The sequence below is a fragment of the Pyrus communis genome, chromosome 4, assembly GCF_963583255.1.
Source record: "Pyrus communis chromosome 4, drPyrComm1.1, whole genome shotgun sequence".
Classification (NCBI taxonomy): domain Eukaryota; kingdom Viridiplantae; phylum Streptophyta; class Magnoliopsida; order Rosales; family Rosaceae; genus Pyrus; species Pyrus communis.
The window spans coordinates 6,557,893-6,575,544 of NC_084806.1; the positions used below are offsets into that span (position 1 = coordinate 6,557,893).

General features: G+C 37.4%; 2 pseudogenes; both read right to left on the reverse strand.

Annotated features, from left to right (window-relative positions):
- Positions 1-17,652, reverse strand: part of LOC137730539 (urease-like) — a 58,327-nt pseudogene that overhangs the window by 20,638 nt on the left and 20,037 nt on the right.
- On the reverse strand, positions 8,664-11,560 carry LOC137731166 (uncharacterized; annotated as a pseudogene).

The following is a 17,652-nucleotide window of genomic DNA, read 5'->3' on the forward strand; positions in this document are numbered from 1 at the left end:
CGCGCGGCCACGTGCCCTGCACACTGACGGTGTCAACAGACGCCGTCAGGAATATTCCGTTAAACTGATGGAATATTCCGTTAAACCTAACTGACGCCGTCACTGCCGTTAGGAATATTCCGTTAAACCTAACGGAATATTCTCCTTTCTTCTCCGATCTACTCTCGCCGGACTCCGGTCGCCGGAAAACTGGGAAAAGTTTAAACTCACTATTCTCCTTCGTTTCTCAACCATTTTCTATGATTCTTGGACCAAAAGAAAGCCCTAAACTAGTAGAATCACGTTATACAACTTTTAAAAGCTAAAAACCACGCGATCATACCTGTCTCAAAACTCAAAACTCGGCCAACTTCGAACCAAGCCTTCCCGACGTCCAATTTTGTCCAACGAGCTACTCTGACGCTCCTTAGGACCTCACTAAGACACCTACGAGCTCAGAAATCCCAAAAACTCAATGTATAATTTTTGCATGAACAGTACTCAAATTGGCCATTGTTGAATCGACGTGAAAACGAAGTATTTCTCACCTGGAAATGGTATGTCTGAGCTCGCCTCGACCTCACGAGTTGAATGGTGTCCTTGGTTTCCTCGATCTGCGATGGTTTGGGTGGTTTTGGTGTTTGTCCGTACGTATGGTGATAACGGGAAGGAAGAGAGAGACACGGGGGAGAGAGACAGAGGGAGGGGAGAGTGACTGTGTGTGTGAGTGTGTGTGTGTGTGGTCCAACACATGCCACACCACACAAAACACCCACAGCGTGACAAAAAGAATGAACTAGGGGCAACTATACTTTAAAAAAAAATACTTTTTTTAAAAGCATGGTAGACTTGATTCTACTACTTTTTACTGTCATTGACAATAAATTTTTTAAAAAGTACTTTTTTTTTTAAATTTTATCAAACACGTTTAATGTTTCAAATTTTTTAATAAATTTTTATTTTTATTTTTTTTAAAGCATTATAATCTCAAATCAGCCACTAACCTTGATAAGCGTTCACTCCTCTTGGTTGGGCTTGTTAATGCAGGATTGGGTGAGTATCGATCTAAATTAGCTTTTTGGATTCGGTGAGTGTCGATCTAAATTGGCTTTTTCGCTTTGCTACTCGTAGAAAAGTTTATTTTTTTTTATTTTTATGGTCAAAGTCATACACAAGTTATTCGGCATCGAGTGTAGTTAGGGGTGGTTCGGTATGGGATACCATACCGAAACTAGTATCCCGAATCCCAAACCAAAATTTTTCGGGACGGGAATTTGAAGACCAATCCCAAACCAAATTTTCGGGAATCCCAAATTTCGGGAATCCCGAAATATTTTTTAATTTTGGGACAAATCGGGAATCCCAAATTGAAATATGAAATTATGAATTGTTCTTCAAATATATAATTCAAGAACACATTCATGAACAAGGAATTTCATTTCATTCACGAACTAGGAATTTCATTTCATTCACACTACTATTTAATTGAACACTGGCATGCCTAACTGTTTTTATCATAGTCAAAATTCAAATTAATTAAACCCTTTTTGCAATATGTTGAGAGACAAACTAATCAAGCCTTCTAAAATCATCAGCCATGGCAGCAACAATAATAAAATCCACATGAATATCAAACAAAACATGAAAAATATGCAAGGTGTAGGGCATTCCAGGTTGCAGAGCATGAATTATAAACTACTAGCATCAATTATAAAAGAATAATATATATATATAATAATTAATATTATATATTTTCGGTTTGGTATGGGATTCCCGAAATATCGAGAAGCCAATCCCGAATCCCATACCGAAATTTTGGGATCGGTTCGGGATAGCATTCCAAAAATTTCGGGAATTTCGGTTTGGGAAATTTTTGGTTTGGGATCGGGATTTTTTCGGTTCGGTTCGGAATTTTTGGGAATTTTTTCCACCCCTAAGTGTAGTGTTGGATTAGAGTTGGAGACACATTCTACTTCCACCTAGATATGATGCAGCCAATATGAATTTGAATTTTTTTTTTTTGGGTAATTTTCACTTTATTACTGTCAAGTATTGTGACATTCGTATTTTACTATTTTTTATTTTCTTTGTTTCAGTTTCATACCTAAACGTCATTTTTTTTTTTTTACACTTTAGTACTTTCGTTAGGCTTTCTGTTAAGTTCTCCGTTAAGTGATGACGTGGCATAACTTTGGCCCACCATATTTGTCACGTGGATGAGAGATTCTCTTGTAAATCCAAGCCACTGTGTCCAGTGCTAATTCTTGGCAAATATGGTAGGCCAAAGTTACGCCACGTCATCACTTAATAGCTTAATAGAGAATTTGACAGAAAGTCTAATGAAAGTATTAAAGCATTAAAAAAAATTAAATTTAGGTAGGAAAGTGAGACAAAAAAAAAACTAAAAATAGTAAAGTGTGAATGTCACGATACTTGAGGGTAAGAAAGCCTTTGAATGCTAGTTGTAGAAGAATCACCACGAAGAACCTTCAGTTCCTTAGTACAGCAGCGGAATCGTGTTGATAACATGTTGTAGGGCTATTTTCTGAGGTATTATAGAGAGGAGAGGGAGGTTGACGGCAAGAGAGAGAAGAGAGAATTGACGAATTTTGTGTTGTATATTATCTCAACCCATTGTGCCTTTATTTATTGTGGAGAGAGAATCTTACTCCCCAAGGAATACAATTACAATATATCTAAAAACTATTATAGAATCCTAATAAGGATTTGCACAATCACACTAAGTGAGGTTTTCTATATTGGCGAATTTTGTGGTGTATATTATCTCAGCCCATTGTGCCTTTATTTGTTGTGGAGAAAGAATCTTACTCCCCAAGGAATACAATTACAATATATCTAAAAAATATTATAGAATTCTAATAAGGATTTGCACAATCACACTAAGTGAGGTATTCTATATGAATCCTAAAACACCGCTGCACTCGTTTTTACATCAAGTATTTCATTAACTCCAAGTACTCCATATCTATTCTTGAAGTCCCTTTCCAAGTCTTCATAGGTCTTTCTCTACCCATTTTACTCTGCGCATCTGTCTCATAATCGCATTTTCTAACCGGACCATTTGTAGGTCTTCGGTTCACATTTTCAAACCACCTTAACCAATTTTTTCTCATCTTATCTTCAATTGTGGCCACTTTTACTTTACCTCGGATATCCTCATTATTTAACTGAAGCATAATTGGAGTTTTTTTATATTTTAAATCCTACCTAAATTCTAATTAGGAGTTCTTAGGTTTTTCGAACTCATATTTCACGTGCATTGTTATTGTATTTAATTGTGAGTATGCATAAAATTTGATATTGAATTGCATGAATTATTTCTTAGATTTTGACTTTAAATTAAGGATAAATAATAAGGTTGATATTCAATTTGAGCATTAATCTCATTAATTTAATTTAGACTTCACCCGAGAAGAATACAGGCACCTTTTCGGAGCTGTCACTTTATGCAAGGGATTACTATTGCTCAACTAATGTCCTGGAAGCTTCACATTGTATTTCAAGTTCACCTGTAGACTGTAGGACCCAAATACTATCAGGAACCAAATGTAAAATACTATCAGGAACCAATGTAAACCAAAAATCATAAAGGTAATGGGTAAATTACATTTTACCCCCTCATATTTGAAATCGATTTCAATTCCTTACAATATCTTTAAAACATTTTAATTTCATATATTTACTTATCATTTTATTTCAATTTCATACATCCGTTAGAAAATCTGTTAAGTAAACCGTTAAGTGATGACGTGACAAATATGGGATCCACATTTGTGGTGACGTGGCTGCTAAATTTATGTCATATGGCAAAAAAAATAATTTTTTATGCATTTAATATTTACCCTAATTAAATAAATAATAAATAAATAAACAAACAAACCCAGAAACCCGCATTCTCCCTCCCCTCCCGACCCCCCTCACCTTCACCGAGCCCAAAACCCCTCCACCTCGGATGCTTTTCACCGCCACCATGTACAACCCTCTCCTCCTCACACTCCTGCTCCACCTACTCGTCCCAACCAGGGCCCACTCCGACCACCTAAGCGACACCCCCGTCAGTTGTTTCCAAAACCACCTCTGAATCAACACTGCCCACCCCAACCCAAACTACGCCGCCCCTGTCGCCTTCCTCACTGCCATCGCCCAAACCCTAAACCTCACAATCCAAACCCTTCATTCCACCTCGTCCAAATCCAAGACCCTTCTCCTCCTCACCTAGCGCGGGTCCCACCCCTCCCTCCCCTCCCTCCTCCTTAACTCCCACCTTGACTCCATCCCCTTCGAGCCCGACAAGTGGACCCACCCTCCCTTCGCCGCCCATCGCACCCTGGAGGGCCTCATCTTCGCCCGCGCCGCCTAGGATGATGCATTGCCATCCAGTACCTCGAGGCCATTCGTAACCTCAAGGCCGCCAATTTCACCCTTATCCACGCAGTCCACGTGTCCCTCGTCCTCGACGAGGAGATCGGCGGCCTTGACGGCACCACTAAGTTCACCGCCTCCAAGCAATTTCAGGATTTGAATATGGGGTTTATGTTGGTGGTAGATCGCCATTGCTGGGCGGAGGGAGTGTAGGGGGAAGATGGGTTTCTGGGTTTGTTTTTTTTTTTTAATTAAATTTAAATAGGGTAAATATTATTATATTTTAAACGCATAAAATTTTTTGTTTTTGCCATGTCAGCACAAATGTGGATCCCATATTTGCCACATCATCACTTAACAATTTACTTAACAGATTTTCTAATGGATGTAAGAAATTGAAATAAAATGATAAGTAAATGTATGAAATTGAAATGTTTTAAAGATGTTGTAAGGAATTGAAATCGACCCCAAGCCTGAGAGGGTAAAATGTAATTTACCCTATAACATTTGGTTCCTGATAGTATTTGTAACGGCAGAGTCAGAAAATTTTTCATGGGTGGGCTAACTAAAAATATTAATATGTAATCATATAATAAATTTTTTGCTTGGGTAAAGTTATATAATAATCTACATAAAAATAAGAACATGAAGTGCTAATCCAAACAAGTCTATTAATTACTTTCCAACTAGTTTTAACACAAATAAAACATGCATGCAAAAAGGCAATAGAAAGAGAACAAATATTATCATTTTTGTTGATAACATGTACCCAAAAGAGAAATAGGTTAGAGGATACCAATTCAAGTTGCGCCTTTGGATCCTTAATGGAAGTGAAATCTATTGTTATTATCAAAATTAATATTGTCGTCAAGCTCTTTTTATTAATTACAAATCCAAGAACCATGAAATAGGGACTATTCCCCAAATATTTAAACCAAATAGACAAATTCAAGGACCAAAGAAATAATTAACCTAACAGTTGAATCAAGAAATAAAATAAATGACGAGATGAGGAACTTACCTGGTGTTGGATTTCATTAGAATGCTGACAGTGCAGGCAAGTCTTGTTGTATGTTGACAACGCAAGTCTTTGTTGTACGTTGACAACGCAAGTCTTTGAGAGATTATGTTGACAACGCAAGTCTTTGAGAGATTTTTCAGTGTTCCCGTCACACGAGATAGTACACCACGTGTCTCAATATAAATGGTGGGTCATATGTGTTAAAATATTAATAACTTAAAAATTAAAATTTTCCACCACTTGCATTGAGACACGTGGTGTACCATCCGTGTTCCCGTCACATCTAAAAATTTTCCCAAGTCTTTGTTGTTAGTATGGGTCCTACAGGCCACAGGTGAAGACTTTAACCCCTATCGGGTATCGACCACGGACACAGACAAAAAACGGAAGAGTATAAAACTTCCCCTAACCCCACTCCCTACGGCCACTCAACACATCCTCACCGCCTCCGCCACCTCAACTCTCATTTCTTATTTCTCCCCTTCTGTTCGTAGCTGCCTCTTTCGACCACCGCTATGGCGGACGATGAAAATCAAAACCCTCCTCTTAATCCACCTCCAAATCTGCAAACACAGTTGACTCTGACCATCTTCTTGACCTTAGCTACCATTCTGTTTCCCCTCGGGGTCGATCCCAGCTACTTTGTTAAACCTCCCTCCGCCGATGCGGCTAGTTGCTATTGCAAACTGAATAGCTGCCCATGCCTTCCCCCTTTCTACATTTTCTCTGTCGCGACCACGGCAGCACTGTCTGTTGTTTGGTTTGGACTTTTTGTCCTCTCCGCCCAACTTATATACCGCTTCGTTATCTGGTTAGGGCTTGGCTTAGTGTGGGCTACCTACTGGCTCGCACTACGTGGCATCCTTGCACCCCAGTTTTACAATCCAATGCTTTATTCCTTCAATCCTCTTCTGGCGGTCCTATTATTGCTTAACCTAAGATTTCGAAATGTCTGGGACTGCGCGATTCATGTCATTTCTGACATCTGGGATCGAGTTATTCGTATCATATCTGACAATTGGGACCGGGCAATACATGTCATAGCTGACACCTGCGTTTTGTTTTGGAACTATATCAGAGGAAGCTACTAAAATTTGGGTATTTAAATCCTGTTCATACTTTTTTGCTTTTTTTTTTTTTTTTTTTTTTTCGAAAGTACCATTTCTTAATTTATGTGTGTGGGACATGTTAATCTACAAATATTTAGATTCCGATAAAAGTAAAAAATTCACTAAAAGGACTCTATGAAACATGTGTTATAGACTTTTTGGATGAATTTTGATTCAAATATTTTTTTCAAATGTTTTAGCAGTTGGATTTTTTATTTTACTGTTAGATTTGATCGTTTTCGATCTTAGCCATTGGATTTACTTATTTAAAATTTTAAAATTACTCAAATTTTAGGTTTCAACCAAAATTTATTTTAGACCCAACAAGGATTGGGTTATATTTTGAGAGTTTTAATGAAACACTCTCGATACTGTTCACTTTAATGAAAAACCACATTTTTACTTTAAAAAGTCAATTCTGGTACTATTCACTTCCAACAACACCTTTTTATTATTTTCGTTAAAACTCAAAGTTTTCAAGCTATTTTCATTAGTTTTTCTTATTTTAAAACCTAAATTTTCGGTTTTAACCCAAGTTTAAAATCTAAGTGATTTATGCTTTCTTCTTATAATTATTTTATAGAAAAATCATTTTAATTAATTCATGTTCATCTTTTTAGAATATATCTCTGGCCTCAAAATTATTTAAACAAATATTATACATGTATACAAATTTCAAAAAAAAAAAAAAATCCGAATAATACTTGTACACCACACGTGTTTCATATTTTACGATGATTTGCGTATATATAATATAGGAGCGGTTGATGTTGCTCAAATACAAAATACACTAAAAAAATTACAAATGCTACAATAGGCAACAAAAAATTAGACAAACTACTGCTAAACCAATGTTTTTTAGTTACTTCTTTCTTTTGTTTTTTGTATGAGTATCTTATTAATAATTATTTTTAATTATTTTCTCTTCTATTGTTATTTTCAGATCAATAGAAAGATGGAGAGAGAGCTAGTTATTCGCAAAATGTCTGGTCCATTCCTCTTGTTTTTGATGTATTAGAACAATAGTCGTCTCTTCCTACTAGGCTACTAGCTACTTTTTTATATTTGTATCTCTCCATGCAAGACTTGTTATATTTATTCAATGGTGTATAACTTTAATATTTGGATCTCTTCATGCAAGACTTGTTATATTTTTTCGGTGGCATGTAATTTTAATATTATTGATCTCTATGTATGAGCTGCTATATTTATTTGGTCGTGTGTAATTTTGTTTTTAATATGTTTATTGAATATTTGTGTTACTATAGATTAACCTCTTTTTGTTAAATATAAAATATTGTTCTATAAATAAAAAGAGAATTGTTATTAACAATTCCCAATAAAAAAAATCACCATATATCATAATTCGCTTATACTTAAACAGTCTTGTATCTTATTAAAGAATAATGTGTTACACATTTGTATCATTTTCTAATAAAAATAAAGTCCGCGTCTAAATTCTATCTCAATCAGAGTAATTCTAACCTTATGCACCTAAAAAAGAATGTGCCCTCTACAATCTTTATGACACTTCTCCACTCACTGAACCCAACTTAACATTGTCAAGTCTCTCTGTTGTCACCCTCGACGCTGCCATCTCCATCTCCAAACTGCCGCAATTCAAACCCAGAAAAGGGGGCAAAAAAAAAAAAAAAAAAAAAAAACTAGAAAAGAAAAGCCACGCTCCCATCCCACCACCGCGATCTCCAAATTCCGGCGAACAGATAACTCTGCAAAATCCTCTGCGCTAAAAAAGATTGTTCTACCAAATCCTCTCCCAAATTCCCATGAAACCAATGGCGAACGCGCCTTCACCTCCCTTTTATTCTTCGCGTTCTCCATGATTTCTTCTTTGAACGCTCGAATGTCTGCAACCGCAAGCGATTTATACAAGGATTTGCAGCAATCCGTTCATCATTTTCAGTTGGGTTATCGCCGCAATGCCTGATTCAAGAAGTTCAGGTTCGAAAACGGTGCTCTCGGCTGTATCAATTTCATTTTGTTCCCAATCTTGTAAATTTGTTTAATTTTTGATTGAATGATTGGGTGCGGAATCATTACCCTCTGCAGATATGTAAATTTAGTTTATCTATTACATTCGCAGTCTTGTAAACCATGGAGAAGCCACTCGGAGGTGGTTCAACAGGTGATTATGCAGATCGATCGAGAAATCTCCCGTTTGGATTTTCATATAATTGTTTATCAATCTTTCTTTTTGTTTTTGTGTTTTTTGATCATCTAAAAATGTTGCTGATGTTTGTTTGGATTGTTGGTTTGTGAATTTTTGAAGGAAAATTGGCTGATGTTGTTCTTGGATTTGTCTTTGTGGAGCCCTATGTGCTAAAGATCTTTGGTTTTTGGATCTTTACTCTTTATTAAACCCTGTTTTTTTCTAAAATAACTCTAAATATGATAAAAGCTTGATCCCTCCGACCCACAGCTCAGCCATTTCAATCCCAACCTCACACACAAAATGCAGCTCCTTCTGCTTTGTAGTTACGGCATGGAACAGCCCGGGCTCGTCAGTATTGAATTTCCTCCGGCTGTTCCATCTGAACGAGTCACTAGCCCCGACTTCCGCCCTCCTACAAATCACATTTCTCTTGCTCGACTTCCCCTACTGCAAAATCCTGGCAGCCCCCACCATTTTCAGCATTTTTTGATGTGGAGATCCTCTACTGCATTTTTGTGTGCTTCTTTACTGGACTATCACCTTCTTGCAAACTCATCCAATATCAAATTCTCTGCATCATTTTTAATCCCACTTTTCCTTGCAAGCAAGAGTGTTGTCTCGTGTCCTGCATTTGAAATGTCGCATTTTTCGCCTAAAGAAATCAAAAGCTCGCACAGCGTAGGGTGGCCTTCTCTTGCTGCTAACATCAGCAGAGTGTATCCATCGGCATCAGAAGCATTCACATCAGAATCCCTGCCTATCAATGTATGAACAAAATCTGTGGCGTTGTGTTGTACTGCCTGATGTTGAGTCCTATAAAACTCAACAGGACTATCAAGTACCTTTTGAGGTGAAGCGTTCTTAAACAACAACTTTTCAAATTCTTCACTGTTGTGATTTGTATCGAATAGTTCCATTACCGTCTGACCACATTTATTCTGCAGGTTTATGTCAGCCTAAGCGTCGATAAGCAATTTGAAAGTTTCCAGGTAACCACCCTCTGCAGCTATCATGGCAGCTGAGCATCCCTTTTCATCTTGCTCATTGAGATCAACGTCTACCCCCACAATCAGTTTCTTCAAAGCCTCAACATTGTTTGCTTGAGTCACAAACTTTAGAGGAGAAAATATTTATGTATCACTTGATTGAGCAATTTCACTGGAGTGAATCACCTCTACAACTGCTTGCTGGAAGGCAAGAGCCTACCTTGCTGACTCAGCTATTACGCTTGCACTCTGACCAGCAGACTTCACCAGACCAAAATCAGCAGCGCCTGAAGCCAGGCTTTTAAGGCATTCCTGGGGTTTATATCTAGCAGACTAGCACAGATCATTAGTGCAGTTTCTCCAGAATCTGTCTGAGAGTTGATAGTTGATATTGCACCAGGCACCAATCAGTCGTTGAAGAATCTTATTTAATCCAAGTGGTGACACCGTGTGAACTGGGCAGTCAGTTTCTGAATTTGTTGTCTTAATTGGAACTTCCACATCTGCACTGCAATTTAACAGAACCTCTACCGCTCTTTCATTGTTACATAAGATGGCGTGGTGAATGAGAGTCCTCCAAAGTGAGGAATGTTAGGAGAGTTGTGTTGCAAGAGCATGTGCAAGATAACACTGGTGGCTTCAAAATACTCCACAGCACACTAGGTCACGCTGTAAGCCTCCCCTAGTCCTGCACCCGCCCAAAACTCTTCTCCTGTATTTACATCCCAGGACCAGCCTCCAAGGCTCACTTTTATCTGTTCTGGCTCCAGCCTGTTATTTCGTTTCAAAAGGTACGTAACGTTAGATAGGTAGTGTATACCTATAAAGGTATGCATACTAGCCGATGAGTTAGGGATACACCTGCAAGAGGAGTCTGGCAACAGAAATTTGCTGGCTAACAATGGCAGAAATAAGCACATTACAGTGAACATTAGTGTGTAGGAATGGCTTAGACGATTGAAGCGGCGCCTTGTCAGTTGCATCGGCATCCACCCCACACCGCCACCAAGAAATAGCATCACTGTCATGGAACAAAAGTTAAATGTTCAAGCAATTACAACACATGCACATTTTGGTGATGGCAACCTTGATTGTACATCACACTTATTTATGTTGAAGCATCCTTTAAGGCAACTGTAGGCTCAGCACAAGTCCTCCTAGGTTAGAAAAGCACTTTAGCATAAGCGCTTACAAACATTTAAAACCATAAAGGAATTTTGATTAATCTATGATGTTAAAAGACTATGTTACCTTGATGAATGTGTCAACTACATCAACGAAGCCTCTGCCCAGCAAGCAGAAACAAGAGCATGCACAGCCGCCTGAGGGCGGGGATCATGTCGGACCCCATGAGCATCTCTGCGGACCTAGCCCTGCCCAAGTTGCCTCCAACAGAGCCTCCTCGCATGCCGGCTGAGATGCACCGCCTTTGGTAAGCACCTCCAATATCTCCAACTGCCCCTCCCTTACTGCTGCATTTATATCTTACTCATAAAAATATGACTTTAGGCAGCATGTTATGTCAGGGTTATGAGGAATTTTCAGCAGTAGTGATTATGATTAAGGCTTTTCGAAGCAAATGCAAAAAACCTTAATGAGCATCATACCTGCACCGTATCCAAAAGATATTGAACACCAGGAAGAACTTGTTTCCTGTCTGAAAAAGAAAAATATGCAGACCAATCTCGAGCAACTAGACGCATGATTCCGAGGTACGAAATTAGGAATACAAATTGGTTGATCGGGCAAAAAGGAAGGCAACCCAGATGCTATTCAACAATCAGAATCCAGAATTAACATCCCATATATAAAAACAGGGCAAATTGATAAGATTTCACAGTTCACACCATTACCTTCCCAGCAGCTGTCTCCCAATGTCCATGAATTCCGCCACAGATTTTATCGCCATTTCGAATGAACTTCAAAATTTACAAACCCAAACACATTAAACAAAAACGTTTCCTTTACAAAACCCATTACCGAAATCCGATCAAAATATGTAAATTTGAACAAAAGATCAAGTTTTGGAGCCAAAAACACACATGTGTGGCTATGAGAGCTGCAGCTTTAGGGTGATTGAGCCTCAACCCGCGCGCAAGACGCTTCTGTGCTAAGAACTCAACATTGTTTAGGTTCAGTTTCTCAGTTTCTCGTGGAACCACCACCATTTTTTGCAGTTCTTACTCTCAAGTCAATGCCTGCAACTTTCAAAGAAATAGTATTTTGTTTGTTTTTGTTTTGTGCAATTTCTTATCTTTTGGCGGCGAAATTGAAGAAGGGGAATAATGAGTTGAGCATCGGAATTATGGGAACTAGGTTCTTACTCGTCAATAGATACGAAGATTGGTGTCATTTTGTCAGTCGACGATGCACGGACACAGCTGGGTCCCTGGGACTTTTGCTGAGTGAGACTTTATTTTTCTTTTTCTTTTTTGGTCAGAAAGACTTTCTTTCTGCTTTCTTTGGGTGGATATTTTGTTTCTGTTTTTAAGATTTTTTTGTGTTTTTTATTTTTTATGAATATTGAAAACAGAAATTAAAATTTTAACTTATTTTTTAATTTATTTTAAAGTTAATTAGACTTGTGAGACCTATTATACGTTATATCAGCACATAAAATAATTTTTACAAAATTATGATAGAAGAAAGACATTAATTTGAGACACCCAGGGCCGGTCTAGAGATTTTTTAGGCCCGAGGCGGCGCCAAAAAATGTGCTCTCACTTTATATATGAAAATTATTTGTTTTCACACGTAAGCAGTAAGACATCGATAAAATTATACTTAGAAAATCACTTCAAACTTAATAATTTAGAAACACGGAAAAACTAATTTATTTTGTATTGTGAGAAGGAAACAAAAAAACTCCAGGTTTACAAGTAGATAGATATGAGTTTTGTTTTCCATTTGAACTTTTAAAGTGTTTTTGTATAAATCTTGAGGTGTTTTTTTCTTATTTACTAACCTTGTCAATATGGGATTAAAAAAATAATGATGTTTTGAGTCTTTAATTGATATGTATAAGTAATAAATGGGTACTAAATTAAACTTTTTGATGACACGTCATATGATTTGTAAATTTGGTCTAAAAATTTGGTCAACGCATTACTCTTTGTTGAAGATTAGACTGGAATTTGGTCAACGCATTACTCTTTGGTCTAAAAATTTCATATGTTTAGCAGAATGGGAGCCTGCGTGCTTTTTGCCTTGGTGGTTGTCATTTCTATCTTTGGTGAAACGTTTTTCATCTACATAGAGCATTTCCGATGAATCACAGCATTAGTTATAACCGCATCCAATCAGCTGGGCATTCCCAGATGACAGGCCCATTCCTTCTCTAGTAACTTTACCACCTCCAAAAACCAATTCATCCCATAAGCAGTAAAATCCTTTTCAATTTCAGCAAACAAGTTGGTATCACCAAGCAGAATTATATCCCAAGTAATAGGGCTATACATGTTTGCATATGCCTCACGAGAAGTTACAGTGCGATATGTTTTGGTTCTTCCTCATGTCCAAATTCTCTCGCTTGTATAGCTTCCATGACTTCCTTTAGTTTGCCATCATCTACAGAACCATCCACAACGTCACTTCCTCCTCTGATTACTCTATTACCTCCAATACTTACAAGTGCGATATGTTTGCTTTTCCCCCGGCTGGCACAAGAAAACAAGCACCAATAACATACTCAGAATGCTTATAGTAGATTAAGCGGTAAAAAAATGGTACTGTACCAGCATTCAAAATGACAAAGTAGAGCCTAATTTACAAAAGCAAGTTAGCAGCACCATGACTTCTATCACAGAAGTAGCACCCAAATTATTGATTTAAAAGATGATGAAGGATGATGTGACATCCTTGCTAGACTTTGATCAGAATAACATATGATAGGCCGAATATATTTGTGATTGAGATGAACTAAGCAACTTTTAATTACATAACATGGAAAAATTATTAAAGATATTTTGAGAAATATAACAAATTTTCACCTCAAATCTCTTGGCTGTTCCGGCTGGTATATTCAAGCGCATGCCATATGATTTCATTCGATCAAAACCAGGCCGGGGTTAACCTCAATGAAGTGGTAGTAACTGCCAACCTGAAAAGGTAGGTTAGTAACTATCATAAGTCGGTTGCTTAATTGACACTCTAAAACAGACGTCCAGAACCATTAACTCTACTATGCTAAAGTATATGAGATGTATCTTGAATCACTTTCATACTCTTATCTTGAATCCCGTACCAGGAAGAAAAGAATCCTTCAAAGCTAGTTCCAGATTTCCGTTATCCCTAGATAGTGGATCGTGAATGGTGATTAACTTGATCCCGTCGGGAAAAGTCCCTTCAACCTGCATTTAAATCTTACTCGTAAAAATGATTCTAGGCAGCATGTTATGTCAGGGTTATGAGAAACTTTCAGCAGCTATCATTATCTTTAAGGCTTCTCGAAACATATGCAAGCAACCTTAATGAGCATAACACATGCACCATATCTAAAAGATATTGAACACCAGGAAGAACATGTTTCCTGTTTGAAAAAGAAATATGCAGATCAATCTTGAGCAACTAGACACATGATTCCGAGAAGCGAAATTAGGGATACAAATTCGTTGATTGGGCGAATGGGAAGGCAACCAAGATGCTACTCCACAATCAGAATCCAGAATTAACATCCCATACACAAAAACAGGGCAAATTGATAGGATTTCACACTTCACACCATTACCTTCCCAGCAGCTGTCTCCCAATGTCCATCAATTCCGCCACAGATTTATCTATTTCGAACAAACTCCAAAATCTACCAACGCAAACACCAAACAAAAACGTTTCCTTTACAAAACCGATTACCCAAACCCGCTCAAAGTTTGTAAATTTTAACAAAAGATCCAATTTTGGAGCTAAAAACACACCTGTGTGGCTATGAGAGCTGCAGCTTCAGGGTGATTAAGCCTCAACCCGCGAGCAAGACGCTTCTGTGCCAAAAACCCAGCAGTGTTTTGTTTTGCAGTCCTGACTCTCAAGTGAACGCCTGCAACTTTCAAAGAAATAGTATTTTGTTTGTTTTTGTTTTGTACAATTCATTGCACTTGGATTGAACCCAGCACTACGCAAGTATGAGGTTTGCCTATAAATCCCATCACTTGCACTCTCACTCACCCAGCTCACCTCTCTCTCACGCGAGCTTACACTTACACTCTTTGGCACTTTTACAGTGACGAACTTATTCTATAAAAACGGCACGAACGGAACAAAAACTTAGCATACCCGTAAGGATGGGTTGCTCCTGGGTTCAAGTCAAGTGCTGTTGGGAAACCATCATCACTAGTCACCTTTTGGTCTCATGGCTCAAATCAAACAATTCTCAGCCTTAGCCAACATCGAGTCCCTATTGTGGATATTTGGGACTCATTTAAGCCCCTAATGTGATTTCCAAATCCTGATGGGTCACCAAGTCCGTTTGGTTGGGGCTAATAGCCTAATGCGGCTATTGATGAGCTTTCACTCCTCTTGGTTGGGCTTGTTGATGCAGGATTGGGTGAGTGTCGATCTAAATTAGCTTTATGGCTTTGCTACTCATAGAAAAATGATTTTTTGTTTTTTTGTTATGGTCGAAGTCATATGAAAGTTATTGAGTATCGAGTGTTGGATTAGTGCGGGTCCTGCGGGAGACACATTCTACTTCTACATAGATATGACGCAGCCAATATGAATTTGTATTTCTTTTAACAATTCTCGCTTTATTACTTTCAAGTATCTTGATATTCGTATATTTTTTTTGTCTCACTTTCATACCTAAACTTTAATTTTTCTAAACACTTTAGTATTTCCGTTAAACTTTCTGTCAAGTTGTCTATAAGTGATAACATGGTATAATTTTGACCACCATATTTGTCATGTGGATGAGAGATTCTCTTGTATATCCAAGCCCACAGTGTCTAGTGATAATTCTGGATAAATATGGTGAGCCAAAGTTATGTCACATCATCACTTAATAGAGAATTTGATGGAAAGGCTAACATAAGTACTAAAGTGTCAAAAAAATTTAAGTTTAGGTAGGAAACTCAGATAAAAAAAAATAAGAATAATTGAGTATGAATGTCACAATGCGTGAAAGTAATAGTATCTCCATCATAGACAAAAAAACAGTACCCCCCTCGATAAAAATAATTTTTCTAAACCCTAAAAGTAATAGTATCTCAATAAGAATAATTTTTATTGACCCTAAAAGTAATAGTATCTCAATAAGAATAATTTTCATAGACAAAAAGTAATAGTATCTCAATAAGAATAATTTTTCTAAACCCTAAAAGTACCCCCATCTTAGACTAGAAGTATCCCCATCATAGACCCCATCAGATTATTCATAAACTAAAAGTACCCCCCCCCCCCCTCTTCTTATTTAATCCCTTCCTCTCCCACCCCACTCCCCAACACACCGTTAACTCAGCTCTCGTTTCTTTCTTCTCCCCTTCTGCTCCCAACTGATCACCCCCTTCTGCTCCCAGCTGACCACCACTATGGCGGACGATGAAAATCAAAACCCTCCTCCAAATTCACCTCCGAATCCGCAAACACACCTGACTCTGACCATCCTCTTGGCCTTAGCTACCATTCTGTTTCCCCTCGGGGTGGATCCAATCTACTTTGTCAAGCCTCCCTCCGCCGATCCGGTTAGTTGCGAGTGCAAACTAAATAATTGCCCATGCCTTCCCCCTTTCTACATGTTCTCTGTCGTGACCACGGCAGCACTGTCCGTTGTTTGGTTTGAACTTTTTGTTCTCTCCACCCAACTTCTACACCGCTTCGTTATCTGGGTAGGGCTTGTCTTAGTGTGGGCTACCTACTGGCTCGCATTGCGTGGCATCCTTGCACCCCAATTTTATAACCCAATGCTTTATTCCTTCAATCCTCTTCTGGCGGTCCTATTGTTGCTTAACCTAAGATTTCGAAATGTCCGAGACTGCGCTATACATGTCCTATCTTACAACGGGGTCTGCGTGATCCACGTCATATCTCACAACTGGGACCGAGCGACCCATGTCATAGCTAACATATGTGTTCTGTTTTGGAACTATATCACAGAAAACTATTAAAATTTGGGTATTAAAGTCTCTTCATACCTTTTTGCTTTTTTCTTATAATTTTTTTTTCTCATAATTACCATTTCTTGATTTATGTGTGTTGAGACATATTAAACTTTTTAGGTTTTAACTCAATAGTTAGTTTAAAACCCACGTGATTGGTGCTTTCTTCTTATAGTTACTTTATAGAAAAATCATTTTAATTAAAAGAATTTTAACGAAACACTTCTAGTACTGTTCACTTTTATGAAAAAAAAAAATTTTATTCTAAAAAGTTATTCCTGACACTATTCACTTACAATACCTTTTTTGTCATTTTGATTAAAACTTAAAGTTTTTAAGTTATTTTTATTAGTTTTCCTTTTAATTAATTCATGTTTATCTTCTTTAGAGTATATTTCTGGCCTCAAAATTATTAATACAGATATTTTATGCATATACACATTTAAAAAAAAAAAAAAAAACTCTCTAATAATACCCATACACCACGCATGTTCCATAATTTACTAAACTATGATTTGCGTATATATAATATACGAGTTGTTGATGATGCTCAAATACAAAATACACTAAAAAATTACAAATGCGACAATTGGCAACAAAAAATTAGTCAAACTACAACTAAACCAATGTTTGTTAAGTTGCTTCTTTCTTTTGTTTTTTGTCTGAGTATCTTATTAATAATTATTTTCACTTCCATTGTTATTTTCAGATCAGTAGAACGATGGAGAGAGAGCTAGTTATCAGCAAAATGTCTGGTCCATTCTTCTTCTTTTGAATGTATTAGTACAATAGTTGTCTTTTCCTATTAGCTACTTTTTTATTTAGTGGCGTGTAATTTTAATATTTTGGATTTCTCCATGTAAGACTTGTTATATTTAGTCAATGGCGTGTAATTTTAATTTTTTTGAACTCCATG